Raw genomic sequence first — 19,257 nt, forward strand, 5'->3', positions numbered from 1 at the left:
GATTTACTAAAAATTATTTTCGTGTGTGCAAAAGTTTCTGTTTTTCAGCAGAATCAAACTAATTATCACCGTAGGTTATCCTATAGGTTCTACTTGGCACAAACACTAGTTAAAACATGAAAAGACATCTAAACAAAATCTAGATGAAATATTTATTACTAAACAGAAGCAAAAAGCAAGAAACAAAAATAAAATTGGGTTGCCTCCCAACTAGCGCTATCGTTTAACGCCCCTAGCTAGGCATAAAAGCGAGGATAGATCTACGTAGTGCCATCTTTGGCATTCAATTCATAAGTAGCTTGCATGATAGATTCATAAGGTAATTTAAATTTCTTTCTTGGAAAGTGTTCCATGCCTTTCCTTAATGGAAATTGGAATCTAATATTCCCTTCCTTCATATTAATAATTGCACCAATTGTTCTAAGGAAAGGTCTACCAAGAATAATAGGACATGGAAGATTGCAATCTATATCAAGAATGATAAAATCTACGGACACATAATTCCTATTTGCAACAATAAGAACATAATTGATCCTTCCCATAGGTTTCTTAATGGTGGAATCCGCAAGGTGCAAGTTTAAAGAGCAATCATCCAAATCATGGAAACCTAGCACATCACATAAAGTTTTCGGAATCGTGGAAACACTAGCACTTTCCACCCAAATCACACAAAGCATAGCACTCATGATCTTTAATTTTAATCTTTATAGTAGGTTCCCACTCATCATAAAGTTTTCTAGGTATAGAAACTTCCAAATTAAGTTTTTCCTCATAAGATTGCATCAAGGCATCAACAATATGTTTGGTAAAATCTTTATTTTGACTATAAGCATGAGGAGAATTCAACACAGATTGCAACAAGGAAATACAATCTATTAAAGAACAATTATCATAATTAAATTCCTTGAAATCCATAATAGTGGGTTCAATGCTATTTAAAGTCTTGACCTCTCCAATCCCACTTTTACCAAATTTAGCATCAAGATCTAAAAACTCCAAATTATTGGGACGCCTTTTAACTAAAGTTGACTCATCTCCAGTCCCATCATTATCAAGATTCATATTGCAAAACAAGGATTTAATAGGGGACACATCAATTACTTTTAGATCTTCATCATTATTTTCATGGAAACTAGAAGAACACGCTTTTACAAAGCAATCTTTCTTAGCACGCAATCCTAGCGGTTCTTTCTTTGCACTCATCAATGGAAATTCTCATGGCTTTGAGAGACTCATTGATATCATGCTTAGGTGGAATAGATCTAAGTTTCAAAGAATCAACATCAAGCGAAAGTATATCAACGTTCCTAGCCAATTCATCAACTTTAAGCAATTTTTCTTCAAGCAAAGCATTAAAATTCTTTTGAGAGATCATAAATTCTTTAACACTATTCTCAAAATCAGAGGGCATCTTATTAAAATTTCCATAAGAGTTGTTGTAGGAATTACCATAATTATTAGAGGAATTACTAGGGAACGGTCTAGGATTAAAGTTTCCTCTATAAGCATTGTTACCAAAATCATTCCTACCAACAAAATTCACATCCAAAGATTCATTATTATTTTCAATCAAAGTAGACAAAGGCATATCATTGGGATCAATAGGAGCACTCTTAGTAGCAAACAATTTCATAAGTTCATCCATCTTTCCACTCAAAACATTAATTTCTTCTATAGCATGCACTTTTTTACTAGTAGATCTTTCGGTGTGCCATTGAGAATAATTAGCCATAATGTTATCAAGGAGTTTAGTAGCTTCTCCTAAGGTGATTTCCATAAAAGTGCCTCCTGCATCCGAATCTAAAAGATTTCTAGAAGCAAAATTCAATTCGGCATAAAAATTTGTATGATCATCCATAAGTTCAAACCATGAGTAGGGCAATTACGAATCATTAGTTTCATTATTTCCCAAGATTGGGCAACATGCTCATGATCAAGTTGTTTAAAATTCATAATATCGTTCCTAAGAGAGATGATCTTAGCGGGAGGAAAATACTTAGAGATAAAAGCATCTTTGCACTTATTCCATGAATCAATACTATTCTTAGGCAAAGACGAAAACCAAGTTTTAGCACGATCTCTAAGTGAAAACGGAAATAACTTCAATTTAACAATATCATTATCCGTATCTTTCTTCTTTTGCATATCACACAAATCAACAAAGTTGTTTAGATGAGTAGCGGCATCTTCACTACAAAGGCCAGAGAATTGATCTTTCATAACAAGATTCAGCAAAGCAGCATTGATTTCACAAGATTCAACATCATTAAGAGGAGCAATCGGAGTGCTAAGGAAATCATTATTATTGGTATTGGAAAAGTCACACGATTTGGTATTATCTTGCGCCATCGTGACAAACAATCCAACACACAAGCACACAAAAGGCAAGCGAAAGAGAGAGAGATTGGGAAAGAGAGGGCGAATAAAACGGCAAGGGTGAAGTGGGGGAGAGGAAAACGAGAGGCAAATGGCAAATAATATAATGCGAGGGAAATGAGTTTGTGATGGGTACTTGGTATGTCTTGACTTGAGCGAAGACCTCCCCGGCAACAGTGCTAGAAATCCTTCTTGCTACCTCTTGAGCACTGCGTTAGTCTTCCTTGAAGAGGAAAGGGTGATGCAGCAAAGTAGCGTAAGTATTTCCCTCAGTTTTTGAGAACCAAGGTATCAATCCAGTAGGAGGCTCCTCAAAAGTCCCACGCACCTACACAAACAAACAAGAACCTCGCAACCAACGCAATAAAGGGGTTGTCAATCCCTTCACGGTAACTTGCAAAGTGAGATCTGATAGAGATAATAAGATAAGATAAATATTTTTGGTATTTTTAGAATATAGATTGGAAAGTAAAAGATGCAAATAAAAGTAGATGGAAAACTTATATGATAAAAGATAGACCCAGGGGCTATAGGTTTCACTAGTGGCTTCTCTCAAGATAGCATAAAGTATTACGGTGGGTGAACAAATTACTGTCGAGCAATTGATAGAAAATCGCATAGTTATGAGATTATCTAGGCATGATCATGTATATAGGCATCACGTTCGTGACAAGTAGACTGAAACGATTCTGCATCTACTACTATTGCTCCACACATCGACCGACTTCTGCCTGCATCTAGAGTATTAAGTTCATGAAGAACAGAGTAACGCATTAAGAAAGATGACATGATGTAGAGGGATAAACTCATGCAATATGATATAAACCCCATCTTTTTATCCTCAATGGCAACAATACAATACGTGCCTTGCTGCCCCTGCTGTCACTGGGAAAGGACACCGCAAGATTGAACCCAAAGCTAAGCACTTATCCCATTGCAAGAAAGATCAATCTAGTAGGCCAAACCAAACTGATAATTCAAAGAAACTTGCAAAGATAACTTAATCACACATAAAAGAATTCAGAGGAGATTCAAATATTTCTCATAGATAAACTTGATCATAAACCCACAATTCATCGGATCTCGACAAACACACTGCAAAAAGAGTTACATCGAATAGATCTCCAAGAAGATCGAGGAGGACTTGGTATTGAGATTCAAAGAGAGAGAAGAAGCCATCTAGCTAATAACTATGGACCTGAAGGTCTGTGGTAAACTACTCACAACTCATCCGAGAGGCCTTGGAAATGATGTAGAGGCCCTTCGTGGTCGATTCCCCCTCCGACGGAGCGCCGGTGAAGGCTCCAAGATGGGATCTCGCGGATACAGAAGGTTGCGACGGTGGAATTTGGTTTTCGTGGTGCCCTTTGATGTTTTCAGGGTACGGGAGTATATATGGAGGAAGAAGTAGGTCGGTTGACGCTTGAGGGGCCCACGAGGGTGGGGGCGCACCGGGCACCCTTGTGGCCACCTTTTTTATTGCTTGACGTCCACTCCAAGTCTCCTGGTTGGCATTTGTTCCAAAAAGATCGCTCCCGAAGGTTTCATTCCGTTTGGACTCCGTTTCTTATTCCTTTTCTTCGAAACACTGAAATAGGCAAAAAAACAGCAATTCAGGCTGGGCCTCCGGTTAGTAGGTTAGTCCCAAAAATGATATAAAAGTGTAAAGTAAAGCCCATAAACATCCAAAACAGGTAATATAATTGCATGGAACAATAAAAAATTATAGATACGTTGGAGACGTATCAACGCCTCCGTTTATGGTCTACGAGGGTACGTAGACACACTCTCCCCCTCGTTGCTATGCATCTCCTAGATAGATCTTGTGTGAGCGTAGGAATTTTTTTTGAAATTGCATTCTACGTTTCCCAACACTATGTACCCTTAGGTCCGTGGTAAACTACTCACGCATCACTGGAAGGGCAACAAGGTTGGTGTAGAGGCCCTCCGTGATCGAATCACCCTCTGGCAGAGTGCCAAAAATGGCCCCAAGATGGATCTCACGTGAATAGAAGCTTGCAGCGGTAGAAAAGTATTTTTGGTGTGCCCTCTGGTGTACGGGGAATATTTAGGTATTTATAGAGCTGGAATTAAGGTCAGGGGGCTACAAGGGGCCCACAAGGGGCCCACAAGCTTGTGGGGGCGCGCCCTGTGATCTTGTGGCCCACTCATGGCTCTCCTGGGCTCCTCCTGAAGCTTCATGGTTGTCTTCTAGTCCAAGAAAAATCCTCAAAATGTTTCATTCCGTTTGGACTCTGTTTGGTATTGATTTTTTGTAAAATACATAAACAAGGAAAAAAACAGCAACTAACACTAGGTTAATTGGTTAGTCCCAAACAATGATATAAAATAGCATATTTAATGCATAGAAAACATCCAAGATGGATAATATAATAGCATGGAACAATAAAAAATTATAGATATGTTGGAGACGTATCAATGACTAGTCTAGAGTAAGCAGAGGGTGTATCGTGCACACTGCACAAGCTAGCTGCCCAGCAGTCATTTGGACTATAGGAATAGAGAGAGGTAGGACCGCGGGGCACAATGTGCTTCTGTTTGAGTGCGTGAGATGTTTCCTCGCTTCTCTTGTGTTCTGTCCCATGTGCCACGAGTGACCTCAACGACGTCGTCAAAAGGTAACCTCAACCGTCTAGGGTGTTCTCAAACACCCAAGAGTAACAAGATCCACAAGGGATTAGTGGGGGGAATAAAATTTCTCTTGGTGGAAGTGTAGATTCGGGCCTTCGCAACCAATCCCTTGTAAATCAACAAGTTGATTGGCTAGGGAGAGAGATCGGGCGGAAATGAGCTTTGGAGCAGCAATGGAGCTTGGGGGAAAAGAGGTAGGTCAATTTGGAGAAGAAGACCCCCTTTTATAGTGTGGGAACCAATCCAACCGTTACCCCCTCTTCAGCCCGCACAGAGCGGTACTACTGCTCAGTGGGCGGTAGTACTGCTGGTAGCAGCGGTACTACCACGACAACCAGTGGTACTACCATGGACACTGAGAGTAGAGGCATAAGAGGGAGAACAGGGGAGAGAAGGAGGGTTTGGGCGGTACTAGTAGCGGTGGTAGCTGATACGTCTCCAACGTATCTATAATTTTTGATTGTTCCATGCTATTATATTACCCCTTTTGGATGTTTATGGGCTTTATTATACATATTTATATCATTTTTGGGACTAACCTACTAACCGGAGGCCCAGCACATATTGCTGTTTTTTTGCCTATTTCAGTATTTCGAAGAAAAGGAATATCAAACGGAGTCCAAACGGAATGAAACCTTCTGGAGCGTTATTTTTGGAACAAATCTGATCCGGAGAGCCTGGAGTGCAAGTCAAGAAAGCTCCGAGGTCCCCACGAGATAGGAGGGAACCCCCCCTAGGGCGCGCCCCCTGTCTCGTGGGCCCCTCAGGCATCCACCGACGTACTTCTTCCTCCTATATATATCCACGGGCCCTGAAAACATCCAGGAGCACCACGAAACACAATTTCCACCGCCGTAACCTTCTGTATCCGTGAGATCCCATCTTGGAGCCTTCGCCAACACTCTGCCGGAGGGGAAATCGACCATGGAGGGCTTCTACATCAACATCATAGCCTCTCCGATGAGTTGTGAGTAGTTTACCATAGACCTACGGGTCCATAGTTATTAGCTAGATGGCTTCTTCTCTCTTTTTGGATCTCAATACAATGTTCTCCCCCTCTCTTGTGGAGATCTATTCGATGTAATCTCTTTTTGCGGTGTGTTTGTCGAGATCCGATGAATTGTGGGTTTATCATCAAGTTTATCTATGAATAATATTTGAATCTTCTCTGAATTCTTTTATGTATGATTGAGTTATCTTTGCAAGTCTTTTCGAATTATCAGTTTGGTTTGGCCTACTAGATTGATCTTTCTTTCCATGGGAGAAGTGCTTAGCTTTGGGTTCAATCTTGCGGTGATCTTACCCAGTGACAGCAAGGGTTGCAAGACACGTATTGTATTGTTGCCATCGAGGATAACAAGATGGGGTTATATCATATTGCATGTGTTTATCCCTCTACATCATGTCATCTTGCTTAAGGCATTACTCTATTCTTATGAACTTAATACTCTAGATGCAGGCAGGAGTCGGTCGATGTGTGGAGTAATAGTAGTAGATGCAGGTAGGAGTCGGTCTACTTGTTATGGACGTGATGCCTATATACATGATCATGCCTAGATAATCTCATAATTATTCGCTTTTCTATAGTAATTTGTTCACCCACCGTAATACTTATGCTATCTCGAGAGAAGCCTCTAGTGAAACCTATGGCCCCCGAGTCTATCTCTTATCATATTTGCTTTCAATCTACTTTTATTTGCATCTTTACTTTCTGTATCTATATCACAAAATACCAAAAATATTATTATCTCTCTATCAGATCTCACTTTCGCGAGCGATCGTGAAGGGATTGACAACCCCTTTATTGCGTTGGTTGCGAGTTCTCAGTTTGTTTGTGTAGGTGCGTGGGACTTTTGAGGAGCCTCCTACTACATTGATACCTTGGTTCTCAAAACTGAGGGAAATACTTATGCTACACTTTGTTGCATCACCCTCTCCTCCTCGAGGAAAACCAACACAAGCTCAAGATGTAGCAAGAAGTATTTTTGGCGCCGTTGGCCGGGAGGTCTTTGCTCAAGTCAAGACATACCAAGTACCCATCACAAACCCATCTCCCTTGCATTTACATTATTTGCCTCTCGTTTTCCTCTCCCCCACTTCATCCTTGCCGTTTTATTCGCCCTCTCTTTCCCAATCTCCTCCTCTCTTTTCGCTTGCCTTTTCTGTTTGCTCGTTGACCTTGTCATCATGGCTAGCTCAGTTTTTATCCCTTCGTCTCCCGACTTTGAAGTTCTCCACTTCAAACAAAGACAAGGTGAAAATTTAAAAGATTCTTGGTTTAGGATGTTACAATCTTATCGTAGTTGTGCCCTAGAAGGAGATTTCAAGATTTTAATTCGCAATTTTTACATTGGGTTAACCTTACCCCATAAACAACTCCTTGATGTTGCCGCAGAAGGGGAATTTATTGAGATTGATCCTAGTTCCGCTTATGAAATTTTAGAGGGGATAGTAGGAATACTTCCCTGACAAGAAAGATCATCTTTATCTCTTGAAGGAACCCAAATTTTAGAGAAACTCCTTGAATTGCAAAAACTTGTTGAACCTTTTAAGAATATTGTTGCAAGTATCAATCGCATGAACAATTTGATCACACTTTGGTTGGATGCCTTAGATCTTAGGATCTCTGAGCATGAAGGGAAATGCAAAGAGCCTCCCGGACTTGAGCATAACCCAATTAAAAAGACAAGTGCCAAGGATGGCACTAGTTAAATCTATCCTTGCTTTTATGCCTAGCTAGGGGCGTTAAACGATAGCGCTAGTTGGGAGGCAACCCAATTTTTATTTATGTTTTTTGTTTTTGCTCCTGTTTAGGAATAAATCTTGCATCTACTCTCTGTTTAGATGTGTTTTTATCTTTTAATTAGTGTTTGTGCCAAGTAGAACCTATAGGACAACCTACGATGATAGTTGATTTGATTCTGCTGAAAAACAGAAACTTTGCACGCACGAATATAATTTTGTTAAATCACAGGAACGTGATTTTGCGCTGATTCTTTTTGCTTCTGTTCAATAGACAAATTGTCCAGGACTTCTATTTTGGTAGGATTTTTAGAGTTCCAGAAGTTTACGTTAGTTACAGATTTCTACAGACTATTCTGTTTTTGACAGATTCTGTTTTTCGTGTGTTGTTTGCTTATTTCAATGCATCTATGGCTAGTAAATTAGTTTATGAACCATAAAGAAGTTGGAATACAGTAGGTTTAACACCAAAATAAATAAAGAATGAGTTCATTGCAGTACCTTATGTGGTGGTTTTGTTTTCTTTCACTAACGGAACTTACAAGATTTCCTGTTGAGTTTTGTGTTGTGAAGTTTTCAAGTTTTGGGTAAAGCTTTTATGGACTATGGAATAAAGGGTGGCAAGAGCCTAAGCTTGGGGATGCCCATGGCACCCCAAGATATTCAAGAGTAGCCAAAAGCCTAAGATTGGGGATGCCCCGGGAAGGCATCCCCTCTTTCGTCTTCGTTCATTGGTAACCTTACTTGGAGCTATATTTTTATTCGCCACATGATATGTGTTTTGCTTGGAGCATCGTGTATTATATTAGTCTTTGCTTGTTAGTTTACCACAATCATCCTTGCTGTACACACCTTTTGGGAGAAGCCTATTTGATTAGAATTTGCTAGAATACTCTATGTGCTTCACTTATATCTTTTTGAGCTTGATAGTTTTTGCTCTAATGCTTCACTTATATCTTTTAGAGCACGGTGGTGTCTTAATTTTGAAGAAATTGATAGTCTCTCATGCTTCACTTATATTATTTTGAGAGTCTTTTAGAACAGCATGGTATTTTCTATTGTCATGAAGTTGGTCCTAGAATGATGAGCATCCAAGTTGGGTATAATAAAAACTATCATAGGAAGTGAATTGGATGCTATGATCAATATGATGCTTGACAATTGTTTTGAGATATGGAGGTAGTAATATTAGAGTCATGCTAGTTGGGGTGATTATGAAAAATACTTGTGTTAAGGGTTGTGATTCCCGTAGCATGCACGTATGGTGAACCGCTTTGTGATGAAGTTGGAGCACAATTTTATTTATTGATTGTCTTCCTTATGAGTGGTGGTCGGGGACGAGCGATGGTCTTTTCCTACCAATCTATCCGCCTACGAACATGCGCATAGTGCTTTGATTTTTGATGACTTCTAAATTTTTGCAACAAGTATATGAGTTCTTTTGATTAATGTTGAGTCCATGGATTATACGCACCCTTTCACCCTTCCACCATTGCTAGCCTCTCTTGTACCGCGCAACTTTCGCCGGTACCATAAACCATTTATTTACCTTCCTCAAAACAGCCACCATACTTACCTATTATGGCATTTCCATAGCCATTCCGAGATATATTGCCATGCACACCGTTCCGTTCATATGACACACATTACTTTTGTCATATTGCTTTTTGCATGATCTTATAGTTGACATCGTATTTGTGGCAAGGCCACCTTCATAATTTTCATACATGTCACTCTTGATTCATTGCATATCCCGGTATACCGCCGGAGGCATTCATATAGAGTCATATCTTGTTCTAGCTTTGAGTTGTAAATCCATAAAAGTGTGACGATCTTCATTATTAGAGCATTGTCCTAGCGAGGAAAGGATGATGAAGGCTATGATTCCCCCACAAGTCGGGATGAGACTTCGGATTTTACAAAAAGAAAAAAATTAGAAAAAAAAGAGAAAGGCCAAAAAGAAAAAAAGAAGGCCAAAGAAAAAGAAAGAAGAAAAAGAAAAAAAGAGAGAAAAAGAAAGAAAAAAATAAAATGAGAGAAAAAGAGAGAAGGGACAATGATACTATCTCTTTTCCACACTTGTGCTTCAAATACCACTATGATCTTCATGATAGTGAGTCTCTTAAGTTGTCACTTTCATATACTAGTGGGAATTTTTCATTATAGAACTTGGCTTGTATATTCCAATGATGGGCTTCCTCAAAAGTGCCCTAGGTCTTCGTGAGCAAGCAAGTTGGATGCACACCCACTTAGTTTCTTTTGTTGAGCTTTCATATACTTTTAGCTCTAGTGCATCCATTGCATGGCAATCCCTACTCACTCACATTGATATCTATTAATGGGCATCACCATAGCCCGTTGATACGCCTAGTTGATGTGAGACTATATTCTCCTTTTTGTCTTCTCCACAACCACCGTTCTATTCCACATATAGTGCTATGTCCATGGCTCATGCTCATGTATTGCGTGAAAGTTGAAAGAGTTTGAGATTATTAAAGTATGAAACAATTGCTTGGCTTGTCATCGGGGTTGTGCATGATTAAATACTTTGTGTGATGAAGATAGAGCAACAGCCATACTATATGATTTTATAGGGATAACTTTCTTTAGCCATGTTATTTTGAGAAGACATGATTACTTTGATTAGTATGCTTGAAGTATAACTATTTCTATGTCAATATGAACTTTTATTTTGTATTCATTTGGATCTGAACATTCATGCCACAATGAAATAAAATTACATTATATATTATGCTAGGTAGCATTCCACATCAAAAATTCTCTTTTTATCATTTACCTACTCGAGGACGAGCAGGAATTAAGCTTGGGGATGCTTGATACGTCTCCAACATATCTACAATTTTTGATTGTTCCATGCTATTATATTACCCCTTTTGGATGTTTATGGGCTTTATTCTACATATTTTACATCATTTTTGGGACTAACCTACTAACGGAAGCCCAGCCCATATTGCTGTTTTTTTGCCTATTTCAGTATTTCGAAGAAAAGGAATATCAAACGGAGTCCAAACGGAATGAAACCTTCGGGAGCATTATTTTTGGAACAAATCTGATCCGGAGAGCCTGGAGTGCAAGTCAAGAAAGCTTCGAGGCCCAAACGAGATAGGAGGGCGCGCCCCCCTAGGGCACGCCCCCCTGTCTCGTGGGCCCCTCAGGCGTCCACCGACGTACTTCTTCCTCCTATATATATCCACGGACCCCAAAAACATCCAGGAGCACCACGAAACACAATTTCCACCGCCGTAACCTTCTGTATCCACGAGATCCCATCTTGGATCCTTTGCCGGCACTCTGCTGGAGGGGAATCGACCACGGAGGGCTTCTACATCTACACCATAGCCTCTCCGATGAGTTGTGAGTAGTTTACCACAGACCTACGGGTCCATAGTTATTAGCTAGATGGCTTCTTCTCTCTTTTTGGATCTCAATACAATGTTCTCCCCCTCTCTTGTGGAGATCTATTCGATGTAATCTCTTTTTGCGGTGTGTTTGTCGAGATCCAATGAATTGTGGGTTTATGATCAAGTTTATCTATGAATAATATTTGAATCTTCTTTGAATTCTTTTATGTATGATTGAGTTATCTTTGCAAGTCTCTTCGAATTATCAGTTTGGTTTGGCCTACTAGATTGATCTTTCTTGCCATGGGAGAAGTGCTTAGCTTTGGGTTCAATCTTGCGGTGATCTTACCCAGTGATAGAAAGGGTTGCAAGACACGTATTGTATTGTTGCCATCGAGGATAACAAGATGGGGTTTATATCATATTGCATGTGTTTATCCCTCTACATCATGTCATCTTGCTTAAGGCGTTACTCTGTTCTTATGAACTTAATACTCTAGATGCAGGCAGGAGTCGGTCGATGTGTGGAGTAATAGTAGTAGATGCCGGCAGGAGTCGGTCTACTTGTTATGGACGTGATGCCTATATACATGATCATGCCTAGATAATCTCATAATTATTCCTTTTCTATCAATTGCTCGATAGTAATTTGTTCACCCACCGTAATACTTATGCTATCTCGAGAGAAGCCTCTAGTGAAACCTATGGCCGCTGGGTCTATCTCTTATCATATTTTCTCTCAATCTATCTTTATTTGCATCTTTACTTTTTGCATCTATATTACAAAATACCAAAAATATATTATTATCTCTCTATCAGATCTCACTTTCGTAAGTGGTCGTGAAGGGATTGACAACCCCTTTATTGCGTTGGTTGCGAGTTCTCAGTTTGTTCGTGTAGGTGCATGGGACTTTTGAGGAGCCTCCTGCTGGATTGATACCTTGGTTGTCAAAACTGAGGGAAATACTTACGCTACACTTGCTGCATCACCCTCTCCTCTTCGGGGAAAACCAACGCTAGCTCAAGACGTAGCAGTAGTCTCGAGGATATGATTTATTATTTCTCTGCAAAATATTTCCCCGCTCATAAGAAACAAGCTGCCTTAAGGGAAATATTTAATTTTGTGCAAATTGAAGAAGAGAGTCTCCCACAAGCTTGGGGGAGGCTTCTCCGATTACTTAATTCTTTGCCTCATCATTCTCTCAAGAAAAATGAAATACTTGATATCTTTTTATAATGGACTAACTGTCGGGGAAAATGAACACCTACGGGGTCACAAGGATCCCTTCTACGTTCGATGGGGGATTAGCTGTACGAAGAGCAGGTCGAGCCATTAGCACACAGGGGATTTTACCCAGGTTCAGGCCACAAAGATGCGTAATACCCAAGTCCTTCTTGTCTAGATATATGTGTTCTTGAGCTTTTCAACTAGCTATGATGCGAGCACGGTCCAAAAGTCCGAATCCTCTCTCTGTATGCCTTGGGACTCCTTTTATATGTAAAGAGGTTGCCACTGTGGCACACATGAGGTGGCAAGCTACAGTGTACGAGCTTATCGCTCGGCAACGTAGGACAAACGCATTTAATGCGCTGCCTAAGTTCCCTCTTGCTTTATCGGGGACGGCCACAGAAGCCATCCTGTCCGTTGCCGCTCCTCCTTGCTTCGACATGCGTCCAGGCTGACGAGGCATGCAGCGCCACGCTGTCTAACTAGCTGTTGTGTTGGCACAATGGTAGAGCCTCCACGAAGATCTACATGTCGCCATGCAGGCGCTTGCTTAGTTGGCACACCGATCGTTGCACTGGAGTGGTGGTGAGGTGGCGAACCCTTGCCGGGCGCGGGTCTGGCCGTGGCCCAACGATCGTCCCCGGCAAGGCTTGCCGAGGGCCTTGGAGTCGTCCCCGGCAAGGGTCTTGCCGGGGGTCTTCGTCTTCTAGTACCGCGTTGACCCATGGGTTGCCAATCTTTATGAGGATCTGCATGCTACCAAGCATGCGCTCTCAGATCTTGGTCTTAACATTGTCGATGGTGTCTGAACTCTCAGCCCCAAGGGTTGCTGGTGTTGTGCAGGCTACCCTAGCAAGGGTGTTGCCGGGGGAGGTCCAGCTCACCCTCTGCTCCTTGTTCTTCGAGTATCTGTCCTGGTAGTCTTCGGGTTTTATCCTCCTCTGCCTTGCCAAGCCCTGCCGCAGGTGTGGCTGCGACCGCCTGTGCACAAGTAAGGGGTACAAAAGTACCCATACTTTTGTATACCGACAGGAGCCCCCGGGCCTGGGCCACACATAAGCGCAAGGCGTAGTTGGGCCAGGCCCAAAGCAGTGCGCGGGCGGGCGTGGCAGAGATGGATCGCCATGATCTTTCTATCAGTTGCGCTTCCCCACGACCCGCATTGGAAGCGCGATGTGGGGGTCGTGCGTGGGATGGCCTTAGCATGCTTGCGTCATCCCGCAGTTGATAGTAAAGAGGCGGCCCGTGATACATCCATTTTGCATCATGCTTTTATATCAATATTTATTGCATTATGGGCTGTTATTACACATTATATCTCAATACTTATGGCTATTCCCTCTTATTTTACAAGGTTTACCATGAAGAGGGGGAATGCCGGCAGCTGGAATTCTGGCTGGAAAAGGAGCAAACATTGGAAACCTATTCTGCACTGCTCCAAAAATCCTGAAACTGCACGGAACTTATTTATGGAATTAATAAGAATTATTGAGCGAAAGAAACACCAGAGGGGGACCACACCCTGGCCAGGAGGGTGGGGGCGTGCACACCCCTACTGGGCGCGCCCCCTGTCTCCTGGGCCCCCTAGTGGCCCTCCAGTGTCCATCTTCTTCTATATGAAGGCTTTTACCCTGGAAAGAATCGCGGGCAAGCTTACGGGACGAAACTCCGCCGCCACGAGGTGGAACCTTGGCGGGACCAATCTAGGGCTCCAGCGGAGCTGTTCTGTCAGGGAAACTTCCCTCCGGGAGGGGGAAATCATCACCATCGTCATCACCAACGATCCTCCCATCGGGAGGGGGTCAATCTTCATCAACATCTTCACCAGCACCATCTCCTCTCAAAACCCTAGTTCATCTCTTGTATCCAATCTTGTATCAAAACCACAAATTGGTACCTGTGGGTTGCTAGTAGTGTTGATTACTCCTTGTAGTTGATGCTAATTGGTTTACTTGGTGGAAGATCATATGTTCAGATCCTTAATGCATATTATTACTCCTCTGATTATGAACCCGAATATGCTTTGTGAGTAGTTACGTTTGTTCCTGAGGACATGGGTGAAGTCTTGCTATTAGTAGTCATGTGAATTTGGTATTCGTTCGATATTTTGATGAGATGTATGTTGTCTTTCCTCTAGTGGTGTTATGTGAACGTCGACTACATGACACTTCACCATTATTTGGGCCTAGAGGAAGGCATTGGGAAGTAATAAGTAGATGATGGGTTGCTAGAGTGACAGAAGCTTAAACCCTAGTTTATGCGTTGCTTCGTAAGGGGCTGATTTGGATCCATATGTCTAATGTTGTGGTTTGGTTTACCTTAATACTTCTTTTGTAGTTGCGGATGCTTGCAATAGGGGTTAATCATAAGTGGGATGCTTGTCCAAGTAAGGGCAGTACCCAAGCACCGGTCCACCCACATATCAAATTATCAAAGTACCGAACGCAAATCATATGAGCGTGATGAAAACTAGCTTGACGATAATTCCCATGTGTCCTCGGGAGCTCTTTTCTTGTTATAAGAAATTGTCCAGGCTTATCCTTTGCTACAAAAAGGATTGGGCCACCTTGCTGCACTTTATTTACTTTCATTGCTTGTTACTCGTTACAATTTATCTTATCACAAAACTATCTGTTACCTACAATTTCAGTGCTTGCAGAGAAAACCTTACGGAAAACCGCTTATCATTTCCTTCTGCTCCTCGCTGGGTTCGACACTCTTACTTATAGAAAGGACTATGATAGATCCCCTACACTTGTGGGTCATCAAGACTCTTTTCTGGCGCCGTTGCCAGGGAGCGTAGCGCTTCTGGTGAGTGGAACTTGGTAAGGAAACATTTATATAGTGTGCTGAAATTTTCTGTCACTTGTTACTATGGAAATTAATCCTTTGAGGGGCTTGTTCGGGGTATCTTCACCCCGACCAGAAGAGCAAAGAGTTGCTCCTCAACCTACTGAACCTACTGAAAATATTTACTTTGAGATTCCTTCGGGTATGATAGAGAAACTGCTAGCTAATCCCTTTGCAGGAGATGGAACATTGCATCCCGATTTACACCTTATCTTTGTGGATGAAGTTTGTGGATTATTTAAGCTTGCAGGTATTCCCGATGATGTTGTCAAAAGGAAGGTCTTCCCTTTATCTTTGAAGGGAGATGCATTGACATGGTATAGGCTATGTGATGATACGGGATCTTGGAATTATAAATGATTGAAGTTGGAATTTCACCAGAAGTTCTATCCTATGCATCTTGTTCATCGTGATCGTAACTACATATATAATTTCTGGCCTTGCGAAGGAGAAAGCATCGCTCAAGCTTGGGGGAGGCTTAAGTCAATGTTATATTCGTTCCCCAATCATGAGCTCTCCAGAGAAATGATTATTCAAAAATTTTATGCTCGGCTTTCTCTCAATGATCGCAACATGCTCGATACTTCCCGTGTTGGTTCTTATATGCTGAAGACTATTGAATTCAAATGGGACTTATTGGAAAGAATTAAATGCAACTCTGAAGAATGGAGTTCCGTCGATGGTAAGGAGTCAGGTATGACACCTAAGTTTGATTGTTTTAAATCTTTTATGGATACCGATGCTTTCCGTGGATTTAGCGCTAAATATGGACTTGACTCTGAGATAGTAGCTTCTTTCTGCGAATCTTTTGCTACTCACGTTGATTTACCTATGGAGAAGTGGTTAAATATAATCCTCCCGTTGAAGTAAAAGTAGTTGCACCTATTACAGTTGAAGAAAAGACTGTCACCTATAGTGATCCTATTGTTCCTACTACTTATGTTGAGAAACCTCCTTTTCCTGTTAGGATAAAGGATCATGCTAAAACTTCAACTTTTGTTCGTAAGAGTAATACTAGGACTTATACACCTCCTGAGCAAACCAAAGTTGAACCTAGTATTGCTATGGTTAAAGATCTCTTGGATGATGATTTAGATGGGCATGTCATTTATTTCTGTGGTGAGACTGCTAATATTGTTAGACCAGATACTAAGATACATAGACTTGTGGTAGGCATGCCTGTTATTTCTGTTAAAATAGGAGATCATTGTTATCATGGCTTATCCAATATGGGTGCTAGTGCTAGTGCAATACCCTATGACTTATATAAAGAAATTATGCATGATATTGCACCCGTTGAATTGGAAGGTATTGATGTTACTATCAAACTTGCCAATAGAGATACTATTTTACCAATTGGGATTGTTAGAGATGTTGAAGTCTTGTGCGGGAAGGTTAAATATCCTGCTGATTTTCTTGTTCTTAGTTCCCCACAAGATGACTTTTGTCCCATTATCTTTGGTAGACCCTTCTTGAACACAATTAATGCTCAGATTGATTGTGAAAAGGATATTATTACAATTGGCTTTGAGGGTATGTCTCATGAATTTAATTTTGCTAAGTTTCGTAGACAACCCCGTGATAGAGAATCAACTAGTAAGGATGAGATTATTGGTCTTGCTTCTATTGCCGTGCCTCCTACTGATCCGTTAGAACAATATTTGCTAGACCATGAAAATGATATGTTTATGAAGTAAAGAAGGGAAATAGATAAAGTGTTCCTTCAACAGGAACCTATGCTGAAACACAACCTACCCGTTGAAATTCTAGGGGATCCCCCTCCACCCAAGGGTGATCCCGTGTTTGAACTCAAACCATTACCTGATAATCTTAAGTATGCTTATCTTGATGAAAAGAAAATATATCCTGTTATTATTAGTGCTAACCTTTCAGAGCAAGAAGAAGAAAGATTATTGAAAACTCTGAAGAAGCACCGTGCTGCTATTAGATATACTCTGGATGATCTCAAGGGCATTAGTCCCACGTTATGCCAACACAAAATTAATTTGGAGAACGATGCCAAACCAGTTAGAGATCCTCAAGGACGATTGAATCCTAAGATGAAAGAAGTGGTAAGAAAGGAGATACTAAAGCTCCTTGAGGCAGGTATAATTTATCCCGTTGCTGATAGTGATTGGGTAAGCCCTGTCCATTGTGTTCCTAAAAAGGGAGGTATTACTGTCGTTCCTAATGATAAAGATGAATTGATCCCGCAAAGAATTATTACAGGTTATAGGATGGTAATTGATTTCCGTAAATTAAATAAAGCTACTAAGAAAGATCATTACCCTTTACCTTTTATTGATCAAATGCTAGAAAGACTATCCAAACACACACATTTCTGCTTTCTAGATGGTTATTCTGGTTTCTCTCAAATACCTGTGTCAGCGAAGGATCAATCAAAAACTACTTTTACTTGCCCTTTCGGTACTTTTGCTTATAGACGTATGCCTTTTGGTTTATGTAATGCACCTGCTACCTTTCAAAGATGTATGATGGCTATATTCTCTGACTTTTGTGAAAAGATTTGTGAGGTATTCATGGATGATTTCTCCGTTTATGGATCCTCTTTTGATGATTGCTTGAGCAACCTTGATCGAGTTTTGCAGAGATGCGAAGACACTAGTCTCGTCTTGAATTGGGAAAAGTGCCACTTTATGGTTAATGAAGGCATTGTCTTGGGGCATAAGATTTCCGAGAGAGGTATTGAAGTTGATAAAGCCAAAGTTGATGCTATTGAAAAGATGCCATGTCCCAAGGACATAAAAGGTATAAGAAGTTTCCTTGGTCATGCCGGTTTTTATAGGAGGTTCATTAAGGACTTTTCTAAAATCTCTAGGCCTCTGACTAATTTATTGCAAAAAGATATTCCTTTTGTCTTTGATGATGATTGTGTAGAAGCATTTGAAATACTTAAGAAAGCTTTGATCACTGCACCTATTGTTCAGCCACCTGATTGGAATTTACCTTTTAAAATTATGTGCGATGCTAGTGATTATGTTGTAGGTGTTGTTCTAGGGCAAAGAGTTGATAAGAAATTGAATGTTATCCAGTATGCTAGTAAGACTCTTGATACTGCCCAGAGAAATTATGCTACTACTGAAAAAGAGTTTTTAGCAGTTGTGTTTGCATGTGATAAGTTTAGACCTTATATTGTTGATTCCAAAGTTACTATTCACACTGATCATGCTGCTATTAAATATCTTATGGAAAAGAAAGATGCTAAGCCTAGACTTATTAGATGGGTTCTCTTGCTCCAAGAATTTGATTTGCATATTATTGATAGAAAGGGAGCTGAGGACGCCGTTGCGGACAACTTGTCTAGGTTAGAGAATGTTCTTGATGACCCACTGCCTATTGATGATAGCTTTCCTGATGAACAATTAGCGGTCATTAATGCTTCTCGTACTGCTCCTTGGTATGTTGATTATGCTAATTACATAGTTGCTAAATTCATACCACCTAGTTTCACATACCAGCAAAAGAAAAAGTTCTTTTATGATTTAAGACATTACTTCTGGGATGATCCACACCTTTATAAAGAAGGAGTAGATGGTGTTATTAGACGTTGTGTACCTAAGCATGAACAGGAACAGATCCTACGCAAGTGTCACTCTGAATCATATGGAGGACACCACGCTGGAGATAGAACTGCACATAAGGTATTGCAATCTGGTTTTTATTGGCCTACTCTCTTCAAAGATGCTCGTAAGTTTGTCTTATCTTGTGATGAATGTCAAAGAATTGGTAACATTAGTAGACGTCAAGAAATTCCTATGAATTATTCTCTTGTTATCGAACCATTTGATGCTTGGGGCTTTGATTATGTGGGACCTTTTCCTGCCTCTAATGGTTACACACATATTTTAGTTGTTGTTGATTACGTTACTAAGTGGGTAGAAGCTATTCCAACTAGTAGTGCTGATCATAACACTTCTACTAAAATGCTTAAAGAAGTTATTTTTCTGAGGTTTGGAGTCCCTAGATATCTTATGACTGATGGTGGTTCACATTTTATTCATGGTGCTTTCCGTAAGATGCTTGCTA

The sequence above is a fragment of the Triticum aestivum genome, chromosome 3B (assembly GCF_018294505.1).
Source record: "Triticum aestivum cultivar Chinese Spring chromosome 3B, IWGSC CS RefSeq v2.1, whole genome shotgun sequence".
In the NCBI taxonomy this organism is placed as follows: Eukaryota; Viridiplantae; Streptophyta; class Magnoliopsida; order Poales; family Poaceae; genus Triticum; species Triticum aestivum.